Here is a 17,674-nt window from a genome sequence, read left to right on the forward strand (position 1 = left end):
AGTGTGAAACTACTGAAAATATGTCTTATATTCTAGGTTCTTCAAAGTAGGCACCTTCTGCTTTGATTACTGCTCCGCACACGTTTGGCATTCTGTTGATGAGCTTCAAGAGGTAGTCACCTGAAATGGTTTTCACTTCACAGGTGTGCCTTGTCAGGTTTAATAAGTGGGATTTCAAGCCTTATAAATGGGGTTGGGACCATCGTTTGTGTTGTGCAGGAGGTGGATACAGCACACAGCTGATAGTCCTACTGAATATACTGTTAGAATTTGTATTGTGGCAAGAAAAAAGCAGCTAAGTAAAGAAAAACAAGTGGCCATCATTACTTTAAGAAATGAAGATCAGTCCGAACAATTGGCAAAACTTTGAAAGTGTCCCCAAGTGCAGTCGCAAAAACCATCAAGCGCTACAAAGAAACTGGCTCACATGAGGACCGCCCCAGGAAAGGAAGACCAAGAGTCACCTCTGCTGCGGACAATAAGTTCATCCGAGTCACCAGCCTCAGAAATCGCAGGTTAACAGCAGCTCAGATTAGAGAACAGGTCAATGCCACACAGAGTTCTAGCAGCAGACACATCTATAGAACAACTGTTAAGAGGAGACTGTGTGAATCAGGCCTTCATGGTAAAATAGCTGCTAGGAAACCACTGCTGAGGACAGGCAACAAGCAGAAGAGACTTGTTTGGGCTAAAGAACACAAGGAATGGACATTAGACCAGTGGAAATCTGTGCTTTGGTCTGATTAGTCCAAGTTTGAGATCTTTGGTTCAAAGCACCGTGTCTTTGTGCGGCGCAGAAGAGGTGAACGGATGGACTTTACATGCCTGGTTCCCACCGTGAAGCATGGAGGAGGAGGTGTGATGGTGTAGGGGTGCTTTGCTGGTGACACTGTTGGGGATTTATTTAAAATTGAAGGTGTCAGGTTCAAACAACCTAAAATACTTATAACATCACAAAAAGAAGAGAAAGATCAAGAATTAGTTTCTTACTCGCTGCGAGGAGAACGGACAGAGATGTGCTTCAGTTACAAATCTCCTACCGCTCTGAAAACATCTGTCCGAATTCTCTTTGTATTATCTTTAGGGTGGTCCCTAGTTACAATATACAAACATATATATAAACAGCTGCAACGTAAACAGGTCATATACACCATTATCTTGTAACAGCACACTTCCACAGTCTTCCACATCCTTACTCACACATACATGAAAGGTTATAAAGATCAAATAGTAAAAGTTAATAACAAAGGAAAAATATAAGATAAATCTATATACAATTATTCCAACAGAAGGCATACTGAACCAGCATGGCTACCACAGCATCTTGCAGCGGCATGCTATTCCATCCGGTTTGTGTTTAGTTTGACCATCATTTATTTTTCAACAGGACAATGACCCCAAACTCACCTCCAGGCTGTGTAAGGGCTATTTGACCAAGAAGGAGAGTGATGGGTGCAGCGCCAGATGACCTGGCCTCCACAGTCACCGGACCTGAACCCAATCGAGATGGTTTGGGGTGAGCTGGACCGCAGAGTAAAGGCAAAAGGGCCAACAAGTGCTAAGCATCTCTGGGAACTCCTTCAAGACTGTTGGAAAACCATTTCAGGTGACTACCTCTTGAAGCTCATCAACAGAATGCCAAGAGTGTGCAGAGCAGTAATCAAAGCAAAAGGTGGCTACTTTGAAGAACTTCAATTCAATTTTTTTCAATTCAGTTTTATTTATATAGCGCCAATTCACAACACATGTTGTCTCAAGGCACTTCACAACAGTCAGGTACATACATTCCAATTAATCCTAACAGTGCAGTCGGAGTTAGCTTTTTATTCAAATTGGATAAAAAGTTTTTCTATCTAAGGAAACCCAGCAGATTGCATCCAGTCAGTGACTTGCAGCATTCCCTCCTCCCAGATGAGCATGTAGAGACAGTGGACAGTCACTGGCGTTGACTTTACAGCAATCCCTCATACTGAGCATGCATGTAGCGACAGTGGAGAGGAAAAACTCCCTTTTAACAGGAAGAAACCTCCAGCAGAACCAGGCTCAGTGTGAGCGGCCATCTGCCACGACCGACTGGGGGTTTGAGAGAACAGAGCAGAGACACAAAAAGAACACAGAAGCACTGATCCACAAGGATTGGGATACCTCCCTCTGTCAGACTGATTATAACCATTGGAAAAGAGAAGCGGTCATACAGGTAGCAGAAATGGAGGGTGTGTTTGCACCTCAACCATAACTGAGCCGTTTCAGGCTAAACCTGAAAGTTTTAAGCCTAGCCTTAAAAGTAGACAGGGTGTCTGCCTCACGGACTAAAGCTGGGAGTTGGTTCCACAGGAATCTGCCTCCCATTCTACTTCTAGAGACTCTAGGAACCACCAGTAAACCTGCAGTCTGAGAACGAAGTGCTCTGTTAGGAACATATGGAACAATCAGATCTCTGATGTATGATGGAGCTAGATCATTAAGGGCTTTTTATGTGAGGAGGAGAGTTTTAAATTCCATTCTGGATTTAACAGGGAGCCAATGAAGGGAAGCTAAAGTAGGGGAAATATGATCTCTCTTTTTAATTGTCATCAGAACTCTTGCTGCAGCATTTTGAATCAGCTGAAGGCTTTTAACTGCATTTTGTGGACATCCTGATAGTAACGAATTACAATAGTCCAGCCTTGAAGTAACAAATGAATGGACTAGTTTTTCAGCGTCACTCCTAGATAGGATATTTCTAATTTTGGCAATGTTCCGGAGATGAAAGAAGGAAATCCTAGAAACCTGTTTAATATGGGATTTAAATGACATGTCCTGGTCAAAAATAACACCAAGGTTTTTTACTTTATTATCAGAGGTCAATTTAATGCCATCCAGGTTAAGTGATTGACTAAGCAGTTTCTTTTTTAAAGACTCCGGTCCAAAGACGGCAACTTCTGTCTTGTCTGAATTTAGAAGCAAAAAATGTAACGTCATCCAAGTTTTTATATCTTCAAGACATGCTTGTAGTCTATCTAACTGGTTGGGCTCATCAGGATTTATGGATAAGTAAAGCTGAGTATCATCAGCGTAACAGTGAAAATTTATCCCATGCTGCCTAATAATTTGACCTATTGGAAGCATATATATAGTAAAGAGAATTGGCCCAAGTACTGAGTCCTGTGGTACTCCACAATTAACCCTGGAGTTTAAAGATGATTTATCATTTACATGAACAAACTGGAATCTGTCAGACAGATAAGATTTAAACCAGCCTAGTGCTGTTCCCCTGATCCCTACAGCATATTCCAGCCTTTCTAAGAGAATATTATGATCGACTGTATCAAATGCAGCACTGAGATCTAACAGAACCAGAACAAACACAAGTCCATTATCTGAGGCCATAAGAATATCATTAGTGACTTTCAGCAGAGCTGTTTCAGTGCTATGATGAGCTCTGAAGCCTGACTAAAACTCTTCAAACAGGTCATTTCCATGTAAATGCTCACATATTTGATTAGCAACAATTTTCTCAAGAATTTTAGATAAGAATGGAAGATGGGATATAGGTCTGTAATTTTTCAAGTCATCTCGATCAAGCGAAGGTTTCTTAAGTAAAGGTTTAATTACAGCTAACTTAAAAGCCTGTGGTACATATCCATTTACTAAAGATATATTAATCATATCTAAAATGGGGCTGGTAATCAGAGGGAACACTTCCTTAAATAATTTGGTTGGGATTGGATCTAACATACAAGTTGAAGGTTTAGATGAAGCTAATATTTCTGATAACTCAGGAAGCTTCACAGGATCAAAACAGTCCAAACACAAATCAGGTTCTGCAGTTATTTCCAATGTTGTCGCACTTGCTGAGGATGAAGTAATCATCTTCGGGAGTATGTCAAAGATTTTCTTTTTAATAGAATCAATTTTATTTAAGAAGAATCCCATAAAGTCATGGCTGCTAAGAGCTAAGGGAATGGATTGCTCAACAGAGCTATGACTCTGTGTAAGTTTAGCAACTGTACTAAAGAGAAACCTAGGATTATTCTTGTTCTCTTCTATTAATGATGAGAAATAAGCTGTTCTAGCTTGGCGAAGTGTCTTTTTATACAACAGTAGGCTATTTTTCCAGATTAAGTAGGAATCCTCTAGGTGTGTAGAGCGCCATTTTCTCTCCAATTTTCTAACATTGTGCTTTAAAGTACGCAGCTCTGAATTAAACCAAGGAGCTAGCCTCCTATTAGTGATTACCTTCTTTTTCAAGGGGGCTGCATTGTCTAATGCATCACGCAATGATGAAGAAACACTATGAACAAAAGAATCAATTTGTGAAGGGGCAGAAACAGAATTATTGCCCTCCACTGTGTTTTTCAGTGATAATGAGGAAATTAAAAGTGGAACAGATTCTTTAAAGGTTGTTACAGCATTGCCTGATAATGATCTACTATAATGAAATTTTCTTTCAGGTGTGGAGTACTCGATTAAATTAAACTCAAAGGTTATTAAGAAATGGTCAGACAGGACAGGGTTATAAGAGAATATTGTTATGTCTTTACACTCAATGCCATATGTCAGCACAAGGTCCAGAAAATGAAGACAAAGGTGGGTAGGTTTGTTAATGTTTTGATCAAAGCCAATTGAGTCTAAGATAGCATTAAACGCTATATTTAGGCTATCACTTTCAGCGTCTACATGAATGTTAAAATCCTCCACTATAATAACTTTATCTGTAACACTAAATCAGATAAAAGGTCTGAAAACTGATCTACAAATTGAGAGTAAGGGCCTGGTGGACGGTACAAAACAACAAACAGAAGAGGTTTTAGTGCTTTGCAATTTGGATGAGGAAAACTAAGGATTAAATATTCAAAAGAGTTGTAGCTATTGATTGGTCTGGGGCTAATCAATAAATCAGACTGAAAGATGGATGCTACTCCTCCTCCTCGCCCAGTAATTCGAGGAATGTGAAAATTTAAATAATTAGTAGGAGTTGACTCATTTATAGTAACATAATCCTCTTGCTGCAGCCAGGTTTCTGTGAGGCAAAATAAATCAATCTGATTGTCACAAATCAGGTCACTAACTAGCAATGTCTTTGAAGAGAGAGATCTTATGTTCAGTATGCCACATTTAATTGTTTTATTTTTCTTTTCGGTCTGAGTTGTGTTTATTTTTATTAAAATTTCCTGATTTCCTCCTTTTAGATTATTTTTTAATCTATTCAATTTTGGCCGTGGGCGAAACACTGTCTTAATAGGGTAATGGGTGGGTAGCAGTACAGAAGCTGCAGAGAGGAGTGTTAAACTATGACCCTGCTTCCTGGTCTGAACCTGGGTTGTCAGAGTTTTGGAGAACTAATCAATTCGGCTAGATTCCTAGAAAGAAGAGCTGCTCCATCCAAAGTGGGATGGATGCCGTCTCTCCGGATCAGACCAGGTTTTCCCCAAAATGTTCGCCAGTTATCAATGTAGCCCACATCGTTTTCTGGACACCACCTAGACAGCCAGCGGTTGAATGTCGTAAACATGTCGTCACTGGTCAGATCAGGGAGGGGACCAGAGAAAATTATGGAGTCCGACATTGTTTTGGCAAACTTACACACCGAAGCAACACTAACTTTGGTGACCTCCGATTGACGTAACCGGGTGTCATTACGGCCAGCGTGAATAACAATCTTACTGCATTTACGCTTATCCTTAGCCAGCAGTTTCTGGTTGGATTTGATGTCGCCCGTTCTGGCCCCTGGCAGACATATGGCTATGGTCGCTGGTGTCTCTAGTGCCACGTTTCTGACGATGGAGCTGCCAATTATCAGAGTTGGCTTCTCAGCGTGTGTCACTGAGCGGGGAAAATCTGTTAGAAACGCAGACGGGTTGGTGGTGACCTGTGGGCTGGGATCTAGGACTATGCTTTCTACGTACCGTCACCCAGCCAGCCTGAGGCCCCGGCTGTGCGGGCTCTGCTGGAGGACTGCTACGGGGAGCTACCCTCGGTGGCTCCGCGCTGGCTAAGGGGCCTCGGCTATCTGCTGGTTTTTCAACAGCGCAGAGCCGGGCCTCCAATTCCGACACCCTCGCCTCCAAAGCTACAAAAATGCTACCTTTATTACACGTACCATTATCACTAAAGGAGGCAGAGGAGTAACTGAACAACTGAGACAGAGAGGAGGAGACTCAGTAGAACGGGTAGCCATGGTGGAGCTAACGCTAAGCTAGCGACCCCTTACCACTACTAGAAAAACCGTGTAAAACACGGAGAGTCCCCAAACGTTAAAAGTAGCAATAGAAAGTAAGTGTTTTAACGTGCTTATGTATGAGAACAAGTAAGAGATATAACAGTAGAGAGAAATCAGATCAAACGAGAGAGCTTCGCGCACCAAACAATTCAACAGCGAAAACAGGAAGTGACGTTACCCAGAGCAACAGAGCATCCAATCAGAACCTAGAATATAAGACATATTTTCAGTTGTTTCACATTTTTTTGTTCAGTATATAATTCCACATGTGTTAATTCATAGTTTTGATGCCTTCAGTGTGAAGCTACAATATTCATAGTCATGAAAATAAAGAAAACTCTTTGAATGAGAAGGTGTGTCCAAACTTTTGGTCTGTACTGTATACTGTTGATATATATAAACTGTTGAAGCCAGATAGTTACATTCTCTGTGCTAAAAGATAATAATAACCTTTTTTTCTCATTGACATTAAATCAGACTAAACCTTTTCCTACTGTAGCTCAGGATTATCGAATGCATTTCTAATTTATTAAATGTCAGAATAATAATATTTATTTCTTAAAGGAATTTTTAAAAGTTTCTGAAGTTCAAAGTTTAAAAGTTTCTGAAATTCAGAAGTTTGCATGCATTCCAGATGGACCAGAATGGACCAGATGTCCGGTTGGTAGGCCACCCTGCTCAAACACAACTTTTCAGCTCCGTACACAAGTTGTCTTCTTGACTGAGATCAGGGCGTTGCGATGGACAGTGGAAAACATTGTCTTTGTTGTCTTTAAGCCACTAATTTGGCTGCATGCTTAAGGTCATTGTCCATTTGAAAGACTCATTTGTGCCCAGCTTGAAGTTCCTGCCTGATGTCTTGAGATGTTGCTTCAATATTTCCACATAATCTTTCCTTATGATGCGATCCATTGTGTGAAGTGTGCACCAGTCCTTCATGCAGCAATTACTTCTACAACATGATGCTGCCATCTCCATACTTCACAACTGGGATGATGTCTTTAGGTTTTGAAGCATCCCCCCTTTTTCCTACAAATGTTAACAATGATCATTAATATCAAAAACGTCCATTTTAGTTTAATCAGACCTCAAGATAGACTCATAAAAAAATCATTGTCCCTGTAATAATTTACACACTGCAGTCTGGCTTTTTATGTTGCATTTGGAGTGATTGCTTCTTTCTCTCCAAATGGCCTTTTAGACCATGTCAGTACAGGACTTGTTTCACTGTAAGAAAATAAAAAGAAACACTCTTTACAGCTACAGCCTGGGTCTTCACAGGGTGTTTTGTTTTTGTTTTGGGGGTTGGTGAACACATTTCTTCCTGAATGTTAAGATGGCTAGACATAATGGCCCCTTGAAATTGTGCATTTGTGACGGAAAGAGTCTAATCAATGTCATCTTAATAAAATATTCCATCCACATTAAACAGGTTCATGTTTTGTGCATATCAAATGAAATCTTTTTCTTCTCAAATCAGACCTTCTGCACAGATGCTGTAAATTACGGATGAGCAGCTTTAGAGATTTGTATGTTCAAACCTCACCAATTTATAGTTGTAGTTTGCTCGGCAGCATATTTTTAACAGCTTGACTGAAACCAATCTGTGTGCAATCAGAATATGCCAAACGATGGACAAGGGGCAACATTGTGAACAAATTCAGATCCCAGTGCTATTTGTTACCATATGTTTACATTTATGCTAATAGGTAACATGTGCTGTTACCTATTAGCACATACAGGTGCTAATCAGGCGTACGTGAGAAAAGAAAAAAAATAAATTGAAACATTTTTTTAATCCAGAGAGTCCAAAGATATTAATAAATCACTACATCTTGGTAAAACCTGTAAAAAAAAAAAAAAAAGAAATTTCACTCATCTTCAAAGAAGAAATGTGCGTGTGGACAATCAAACAGTCAAAAAGTCTGGATGTTTTCAGAGTGAAAAAATTTTTTTTTTTTCTTTATCTTCATATAGTGAGCAATTAGAAAATATAAAATATCAACAAAATAAAATACATTTGTGAATTTAAATTTGACCTATGTACAGTGCGTAATTCATTTGTCACAGTTTGTGGTGAGATATGTTTACAGTGCCCTGCAAAAGTATTCACACCCATTAAACCTTTGCACATTTTGTCACTTCATTGTATTTTGTTGGCATTTTATGTGATGGAATAGTACAGTGGGACAGAACTGTGAAGTTGAAGAAATATGATGCAGATTTAATGTGTGTTTGCAACATGTCTGACTAAGCTGCAATCAAATCTAAAGTGCACTGAGGTATTTCTTCACCAGTTTTGTGCATCTTGAAACTGGAACTATTGCCCATTCGTCTTTGCAAAATAACTCTGTGTCAGTCAGTTTTGATACAGAGCAGCTGAAACTTTCACGCCTTGGCACTTTCTCAGTTGGATTCAGGTCTGAGCCATTTTAAGTTAAATATGCTATGATCGAAACAATTTATATAACCCTAAACTGTATGTTTAGGGTTATTGTTGTGCTGGGACCTGAACTCCTGTGTCACTCTGGCAAGGGATTGCTCTGTATTTAGTCCCATCCTTTTTCCCATCAACTCAGATCAGCTTCTTTGTCCCTGCTAAAGAAAATGCATGCCCACAGCATGATGCTGACACTACTGTATTGGACTATGTGGATGGCATTTCGAGGGGACATGTCATGTTGGATTTCTCTTCCCTTAGGCCAGAAAGTTCCACACATTTTTGCTGTGTCCCCCATATGGCTTGTGGCAAACTGTGAATGTGGCTTTCTTTCACAATTACTTTCATTTTGCCACGCTTCCATAGAGGTCAGATTTGTGGAGGGCATGACTGATTCTTGTTCTGTTGACAGATTCTCCCACCATAGCTGAGGATCCCTGCAGGTCCTCCAGAGTTGCCATTGGTCTTTTCAGCTGCTCTCCTGATTAATGCTCAGCCTGACAGTTCAGTTGGACTCCTTCCATTTTCAGACAATGAACAGTGCTCTGTGAGATGTTTAAAGCTCTGGATATTGTTTTAGAACCTTCATGATATTCTTCATTCCCTAGCTGTCTAGCAATCCTTAAGGCCTTAACAGAACAGCCGTTTTTATACAGAGAATAAATTGCACACAGGTGTACCTTACTAATTAGGTGACATCTTGAGGCAATAGATTAAACTGGAGTTTATTTGGTGGTATCAGAGTAAAAGGGTTGAATAAAAATAGGTTGCACCTTTCTTAAATGTTTTTACTATAAAAAATAGTTTTAAACATTGTATCACTTTCTTTCATTATTTTGCATTGGTCTACGACATACAATCCCAATAAAATACTTTTAGGTTTGTGGTTGTAATGTGACAAAAAGCAAAAAAGGTCAAGAGGTTGTGACTACTTCTGAAAGAGAGTTAAATGTGATCATCTCTCTCTAACCTAACTGTAGGTATATTATAAGGTAACCTGTCCCTGAAAATAGATTTACAGTATATAAAGCAGAACCTTAACTGATTAATAATCAGAATCAGCTTTATTGCCAAGTTTGTACAGACAGACTTTGCACTCAATAATAAAGAATATTTTTTTAAATGTATATATATACACAGTTCACTTTACAATGGAATTTAATGTCTGATTAGTCCAAGTATTCATGGTGTTGTTCTGGAACTCTGACTGTCAAGTGTTCATCAGAGTGACAGCCCAGGGGAAGAAACTGTCTCTGTGGCAGCTGGTTTTAGCAGACAGCGCTCTGTAGCACCGACCTGAAGGTAAAAGCCTAAAGAGTTAGTGTTCAGGCTGTGTGGGGTCTGCATAGATTTTAGCTGCCCTTTTCCTGACCCTAGACCTGTGTAAGTCCAGGGCAGAGGGAAGGTCATCCCTGATGATTCTCTCTGCAGACCTGTTCACTGCAGTCTGGACCTGTCCTGTTTTGTGGATGAGCCAAAGCACACTGAGATAGACAAAGACAGGACAGAGACAGGACAGACTGAATTATGGCGGTGTAGAAGATGACCAGCAGCTCCTGTGGAAGGTTGAACTTCTTGAGTTGCCTCAGGAAGTACAGTTTCTGCCGGGCCTTCTGAACATTGTCTATGAATGAGGGCTATCTCAAGTTTCAAGAAATGGTGGTTCCTAGGAACCGGAAGTGGTCCACAGCAGATACAGTGCTGTTGAGGATGGTGAGGGGGGTAAGTTGGTATGGTGTGTCCAAAGGTCCACCGTCATTGCCACAGTCCTGAGTGGGTTAGGTTCCAGGTGGTTCTGATTACACCAGTGTACCAGCCGATCCACCACTGTCTGTATGCAGACTCATCACTGTCCTGATCAGTCCAATAACAGTGGTGTCATCTGCAAACTTCAGGGGCTTCACAGATGGGTCCGCTGAGGTGCAGTCATTTGTGTAGAGGGAGAAGATGCAGGGGAAGATGCTCCCCAACCTCACCTGCTGCCGCCGGTTCTTCAGGAAGCTGGTGATCCACTGACAGGTGGAGGCCGGGGCTTTGAGCTAGATGAGCTTCTGGTGGAGGATGTCTGGGTTGATAGTGTTGAAGGTCGAGATGAAGTCCACAAACAGGATCCTTGCGTGCATCCCTGGGTGGTCGAGGTGTTGCAGGATGAAGTGACAGCATCATCTGCCGACCTGTTTGCCCAGTAGGCAAAATGCAGGGGGTCCAGCAGGGTGCCTGTGACGTCCTTCAGGTGCTTCAACACCAGTTGCTCAAATGATTTCATGACCACAAACATCAGGGCGACAGGTCTGTAGTCATTTAATCCTGTGATGGTGGGTTTCCTGGATACTGGGATGATGGTAGAGCGTTTGAAGCAGGAAGGAACCTCACACAGCTCCAGTGACTTGTTGAAGATCTCAGTGAAGAAGGGTGCCAGTTGGTCAGCGCAGGCTCTCAGGCATGATGGTGAGATATTATCAGGTCCTGTGGCCTTCTTTGTTTTAACTGAAAGATCCTATTTACATCTTCTCTGAGATCCTTCGTGCAGGCAGGGGGTCTGGAGGTAGGGAGGTGGTTGGTGTATGGCAAGAATTTGTGTCTGAATGAGATGTGAAGGAGTTGAAGTTGAGGGTTGAGGGTACTGCTGCTTTTCATACATACAGTAGAAGCCAGACGAGGATTCTGCTCAGTGTGGGAGGAATTGCTTCTGTAGGCAGTCAGGTTTTTCAAACCATTCCAAACAGCAGAAGCTTCTCCATGTGAGAAGCTTTTCTTTAGCTTCTCCCTGTAGCTTCTCTTTGCTGCTTTCTTCTCCTTGGTCAGTTTATTCCTGGCCTGCTTATACATATTAATAATAATTTTGACTTTATTGATCTCACAATGGAGAAATTATCCTGTGCATTTAACCCATCACTTAGGGAGCAGTGGGCTGTCATTGTGCGGCGCCTGGGGAGCATTCAGGGGCTAAGGGTCTTGCTCAGGGACCCAGAGTGGCAGGCTGTGGGATTTGAACCAGGGTACTTGTGGCCTCTCCAGGACACAAATGCCCTGCTCTTAATGATTGTTTCGAATGTGGTTTTTGTGCTCCTTTTATGTGTTTTGTCTTTCTGAAGGGATTATAGTTCTCTCTGAAACTGTTTCTTATATCGTCTAAGATCAATCTTTGTCATTTTTATCTTTCTTCAGCTGTCTTTATTGTCTCTGCAAACATTTAGTTGTATAAATTATTTTTGGTGTGTTCGGTAGTGATTTGGGGGTATTTAATGATTATTATGGGTTTATTATTTTTATATATATATATGTGATATTGGTCCTTTGTACATTCTTTGTGTCATCTTGTCTTTTTTATGTGTTGCATTGTTTTATTTCTGCTAAAACATTTGCTACTCTTAGGGCAGTTTATTGTCCATTTTAGTTTTATGTTATTGTTTTAGGTTCATTTTGTATCCTAGCAGCGTTTTAGCGACATTTGTTCTTTTTTTTTTACATTTTGTTTTTTAGTTTATTCTGTTGTTTTTTACATTTCAGGATTGTTTAATTATAACATATGGTCATGATTCTGTACATAAAAAATAAAGTTTTCATTTCTGACATCAACAAAGTGCCGATGCATTGCAGCTGACAAATGTGTTGTACATCTTCTCAAGAACTACCAAACATTCTGTGATTATAAAAAAAACTGTTTAGTCTGGTTTTGCTCAAGCATTTTAAGAACTCCCAAACTTCCTGACCTTCTTTACTCCCATTCACAGTTTATATTTTCCTCTTTGTTAAACGCTCTGTTTAATCTGCTCAATGTTTGAAAATGGAGAGACGACGAAGAACAGAAATTTAATTTTAAGATGAAAACTTCAAACTTGCAGCTGTGAGGGGGGAGGTGTCTGATGCAGCTGTTAAGGATGAGGAGGGCGTCTCCTGCCTTTTTTGCATTTCCATCCGGCTCATTTTGGATGTTCCTCACGTTGCCTAGCCCATCCCAGGCAAGCTGTAATATCTGGTAGGTATTCTCCATGGATGTCACAGTGCTGATGTTAATTTAAGTTGAGCTCTGGCTTTGGAATTACAATGAGAATGAAGGGGGCTGTAAAAAAAATTAAAAATGAACAAGAATAAAGGTGAGGAATCACACTTCGGCCTGATAGCAGCACAGAGTGGAATGGAGGCTGCCATGTCCTCAGAGTGTTCATTCTATGTGTGTGTGTGTGTAAAAAGGTAGCTCTTTAATGATGTGTGTGTGTGTGTCTAAATATTCATACAATGTTGAGTTTGTGTCTCAGCAGATAAATCGACCTGCGAAAGATGAACGTTATTTCTGAAAACACCTTTTGTGTCAGATGCTGCGTTTGTGGCCCTGGGGGAAATCAGGTAATTGTGAGTTCTGCACTTGAAACATTTTTTTTCCCCCCACTTCCTCTGTAGTAAATACTGCTTGAAATTCAAAGCTTGATATAAAATTTATATTGTTTTGTGTATTTCACAAAATGTCTTGATGACTTTGTGTACATTTTTAAATGTGACAGTCTGTCAGATCATAGGTCAAGGAATGACTTTTAAAGTTTGAAATAATGTCTGGTTTTGTAAAAAGAAAAATCTTTTTTTTCGTTTTCCAAAAGCACGTGAAAAATGTCTTCAGTCCAAAGGTTAGACATTTAATTTGTTGGTGTCTTTAAATGATGAATTGAAAGGAAACACAATTTCGCAAACTGTTAGAAATAGCTTGAGTTAAACTACGAGTCAAAAGATTGGACACACTTTTGTCATTCAATGGCTTCTCCTTATTTTTTTATTACTTTCCATTGTAGGTACATAGTGAAGACATCAAAACTATGAACCAAAAGTATATAGAATTATGTAGAAAAAAATAAATCTGGAAATAACTCAAAACATCGTTTATATTTTAGATTCTTCAAAACAACCCCCCTTTGCTTTTATTACTGATTTGCACACTCTTGGTATTCTCTCGATGAGCTTCATGAAGTTGTTTGAAATAGTTTTCCAACAGCCATAAAGGAGTTCTCTGAGGTAGGAATAAAAATAAAGACAAACGATTGAATTTGTGTGCAGCTGTGTAAAAGTGGTTCTAGTGTAAAGAACTTTGAACTGTCAGTATGACTAGAAAAGCTTTATATAAATTCAATTTACCATCATTTTTTTCCCTGACAAGTGTGCAAAGTCTATGTGGTGTTTGCTGGATATAGCCTCAAAAGTCTGCTCCAACATGGGATTAACTAGGTTAACAAAGATGATACTGTACAGGACCTTGAAAAACTAATTCATGCATTCATCTTTAGTAGAATTGATTACTGCAATGGTGTCTTCACAGGTCTGCCTAAAAAGTTGATCAGAGAGGTGCAGTTGATCCAAAACGCTGCTGCCCGTGTCCTCACTAGAACGAAGAAAGTGGAGCACATCAGCCCGGTTCTAAAGTCCCTACACTGGCTCCCTGTAGCTCAGAGAATAGACTTTAAAATACTGAATGGCTTAGCACCAAAATACATTACAGACTTGTTGTCAGTGTATCAACCAGCTAGACCTCTCAGGTCTTCTGGCTCAAATCTACTCTGCACACCCAGAACCAGAACCAAACATGGAGAAGCAGCTTTTAGTTCTTATGCTCCACTAATCTGGAATAAACTCCCAGAAAACTGTAAAAACGCCAAAACCCTAAGTTGCTTTAAATCAAGATTAAAAACTTATTTGTTTAGAGTGGCCTTTGACTGGGCCATCTAAACATTATTAGTTACGTTTTCAGTCCAATTTCCCTTTCATTTTCTTATCCATCTTTCTATTCTCTTTATTTTATTTTATTTTTTTAATTACCTCTGTTGTTTGATTTTCTGTATCATTGTAATGTTTTTCCTTATGTACAGCGCCTTGAGTGCCTTGATGCTGAAAAGCGCCATATAAATAAACTTGACTTGACTTGTATAAGTTTACCTCTTCAGCTGGTCAACCTGATCAGTTGATTGGAATGGGCTTTGAAAAGTCCAACAATGTACCATCTTTGATGCTGTTGCACAGGTAAAACCCAAAAGTTCCCTCTTCTCTTCGTGGACTTGGATTGGAGAATAGCAGCTGGTCAGGCAGGTTGACACAGCCCACAGCCTTCACAAATGTAACTTTAGATAATGTGATGTGAATATTTTGGCTGAGAAAACAGTTGTCTCCTGCAGAATTATAAGGGTTTAATATTCACTAATATATCGTTGTTTCTCACAGATGTGAATATTTTCAGCTCAAGTTGTTTTAAATTCTTAAAATCAGCTAAAACAGCTGTTCGCCCCTCCATCGCTCAAAGGAGTTATTGTCTTTTCCACAAACACATGATAATATGACATCTGTCTACTACGAGTAAAGGGAAACATTGCTGATAATAACTACCCAGAACCTTACTTTTAATAGTCCAAACCTTTCTTTTAAATCAAGTTTATTAATGTGTAGAGAATCTGAAACAACTGATATCAGTTTCTTTAAAGATTCTTCAATTTCCCAGTGTGATATTTTCAGTACCACCTGAGTTAAGTGTCAATAGACAGGGGTTTACCCTAGGAAATGGGATTCATCTTTGATACCTTACTCCAGCACTGGTTTAAATGGGTTAAGAAACCTAAAGCGGGGGTATCTATTGGTGTGGCACTGAAGCCACACTATTTTGCAAAAGAAAAGAAAACTTCTGAAGATTTCTCAATATTGATCAATAGATGTACTAATGTCAAAGGTCGGATAAAAAAAAATATCTAAATCTGCACTACTCTTTTCTATCTAAACGAAATGACCTTAAAGCTGTCTTTTTTTTTTTTATTCAACTGCACCAATAGATTTCCAGGGCTGCCTCCCTCTTCCAGCTTCCCCTGAGAGATGTTCTTCAGCAGCCAACTGCCGATACATGCTCTACTGTTTCCAGGTGTGAACAAGTGTAAGTGTGTGAATGTGAATCAGGACGTGGTTGAGAAACAGAACACACACCCAACGATCATCTCCACATGGAAAAAAGCCTAAAGACATTTTAAAAAGCGGGGGAAAAAGTGAAGAATCCCATGAGAAATCTCTGAAGATTTACCAGCTAAACTCCAGGGATTAACAGCAGCTCCTGTATCTCCTGGCATGCTAAACAAAAAACACTAAACTGGCTGTGCACTTGGCATATCTGTCTTTAAAACCAGTACATGAAACAACAAAGGACTCAATAGTCAGAAAGGTAAACAGATGGTGAATTACTTGGACTGAGTCTACTGTATGGAATAAATACCATCTTGTAATGAAATAAAGGAGTTTTTGCTCACACACAAAGATCTTCAAACAATAATTTCAGCTGTGCTTTACTGTTTAAGGTTCAAGAACAGAACAAGAAACAAAATCAAAGGCAATTTTCACACATGAACAGAGAAGATTGCAGAAAAGTGTGCACTCACTTCTGTCTTTTTTCTGCTGTTCGCACATGCACTTCACAGTGGGATGTTGTGTGCTGCTGATGTGTAATCACCAGTGGAAATGCAAGGCAGGGACATTTGGGTAGAGCAGAGAAAACATGATGCAAAAAGTATGCAAGAATAGAAGATGAGACTCTTTAGGGGTCCTTTTTTTGGGTGTGTTGATATCAAAACTATATATATTAGAATTTATCCAGGAAACTGGAAGCGAGTAATAAGAAGCATGCAAAAAGATTATTCTTACCAGCCCGCATGCTTACAGTAAAATGCTTGATCTCTGCTAGTCTGGAGTAAATGTTAATAATATTCTCTGTTAATCGAAATGTATCCAGAACATTTCAGAGAGTAAAAACAGCTTAAGGTGGGGGGTATTAGCTTTTCCACAAATAAAAGATAAATGAGATCACCAAAATATTTACACTGGTGCAGTGTGACATTCTGACTGTGCATCGATCAATGCGGAGCATCTTCCACACTAAAGCCAGAGGTCAGGCTCAACGGTCCAGCAGCCTGTAAAGATTCACTTGTCTCACTTTCTGACCCGGCTCTTTAGAAAAATGAAAATGTGCAAGATTTAGCCAGACTGCTTTTATCAGTGAAAATGTTCATGATACGGGAACTTAAATGAGTTTCATCAAGCCCTTTTTAACATTTTAATTCCCTGCATAAATGCCAACTAATGTGCCTTCATACCACTTGAGCTTTTTCACATTTCATTAACTTACAGAAACAATGTAATTTATTGTGATTTTCTGTGTTAGACTAATACAAAGTGGTGCATAATCATCAAATGAAAGAAAAATAATGTTTTTAATTTTTGTTTAAAACATAAAGACATTACATTATTTATTCAGCCCCCTTAAACAAAATTGTGCGAGCGATTGTCTTTGGAGGTTGGTTAGTTAGAAAATTGAGTCCACTGTTTAATCTCTGTATAAATTAAGCTGTTATAAGAGGTTAGTGAACAGACAGTATCACATAGATTAAAGTGCCTGTGACATTGGATTTTTATGAAAAATCCAATTAAATTTATGGAAAGGAAACATTGATAAATATTCCAAAACGTGTATTCATGTCACTATAATTAACAGTTGTTGAGATATATGGTCATAAATTTCGCTAAAAAGGCACTTCCAGGCAACTGCTTTGCGGACTTTTATGACTTCACAGGGGAACCCTGGCACGTAAACTGACCACTGCTACAATGGCTTGCAACACAAACATCAGCAAAGAATCTGATGTTTCTTTATATATGTTTCAGTCATCAGACAGAGATGAAGCAGAATCAGAAGAAGACAGTCAGCTGTCATGAGATGCCAGAGCACAAGTGCTGCGACAAAATGGCCATCCAATTTTGTCTATTTTTGCTGAATGCCAGAGCATGGCCGGAGTCAATAAGCCTGAATCATACTGGACCACCAGGAAACAACGAGTAAAACATCCGTTTTTTCAAAATAAGTCACTAAAGACTGACTAGACTCGCTATATCTTTTCTTTTTTTTACCGTGTCCTGTCTGGAAGAGTAGCACTCAGACTTGTTTTCTGAGTGCCAAGAAGAAGCCCAACAGATTTACTTTCACAAGTGGAGCATTATGGCTAAGTCTATAATGTCCTTCTTGA

General features: G+C 39.6%; 1 long non-coding RNA gene across 1 annotated transcript; it reads left to right on the forward strand.

Moving 5' to 3' along the window:
- Positions 1-1,568: 1,568 nt before the first annotated feature.
- Positions 1,569-16,020, forward strand: LOC124878980. Its single transcript, XR_007040922.1, has 3 exons — positions 1,569-1,606; positions 12,905-12,989; positions 15,443-16,020. It is a non-coding gene; the product is annotated as an uncharacterized LOC124878980 (long non-coding RNA).
- Positions 16,021-17,674: the final 1,654 nt, after the last annotated feature.

This window comes from Girardinichthys multiradiatus, chromosome 13 (genome assembly GCF_021462225.1).
Source record: "Girardinichthys multiradiatus isolate DD_20200921_A chromosome 13, DD_fGirMul_XY1, whole genome shotgun sequence".
NCBI lineage: Eukaryota > Metazoa > Chordata > Actinopteri > Cyprinodontiformes > Goodeidae > Girardinichthys > Girardinichthys multiradiatus.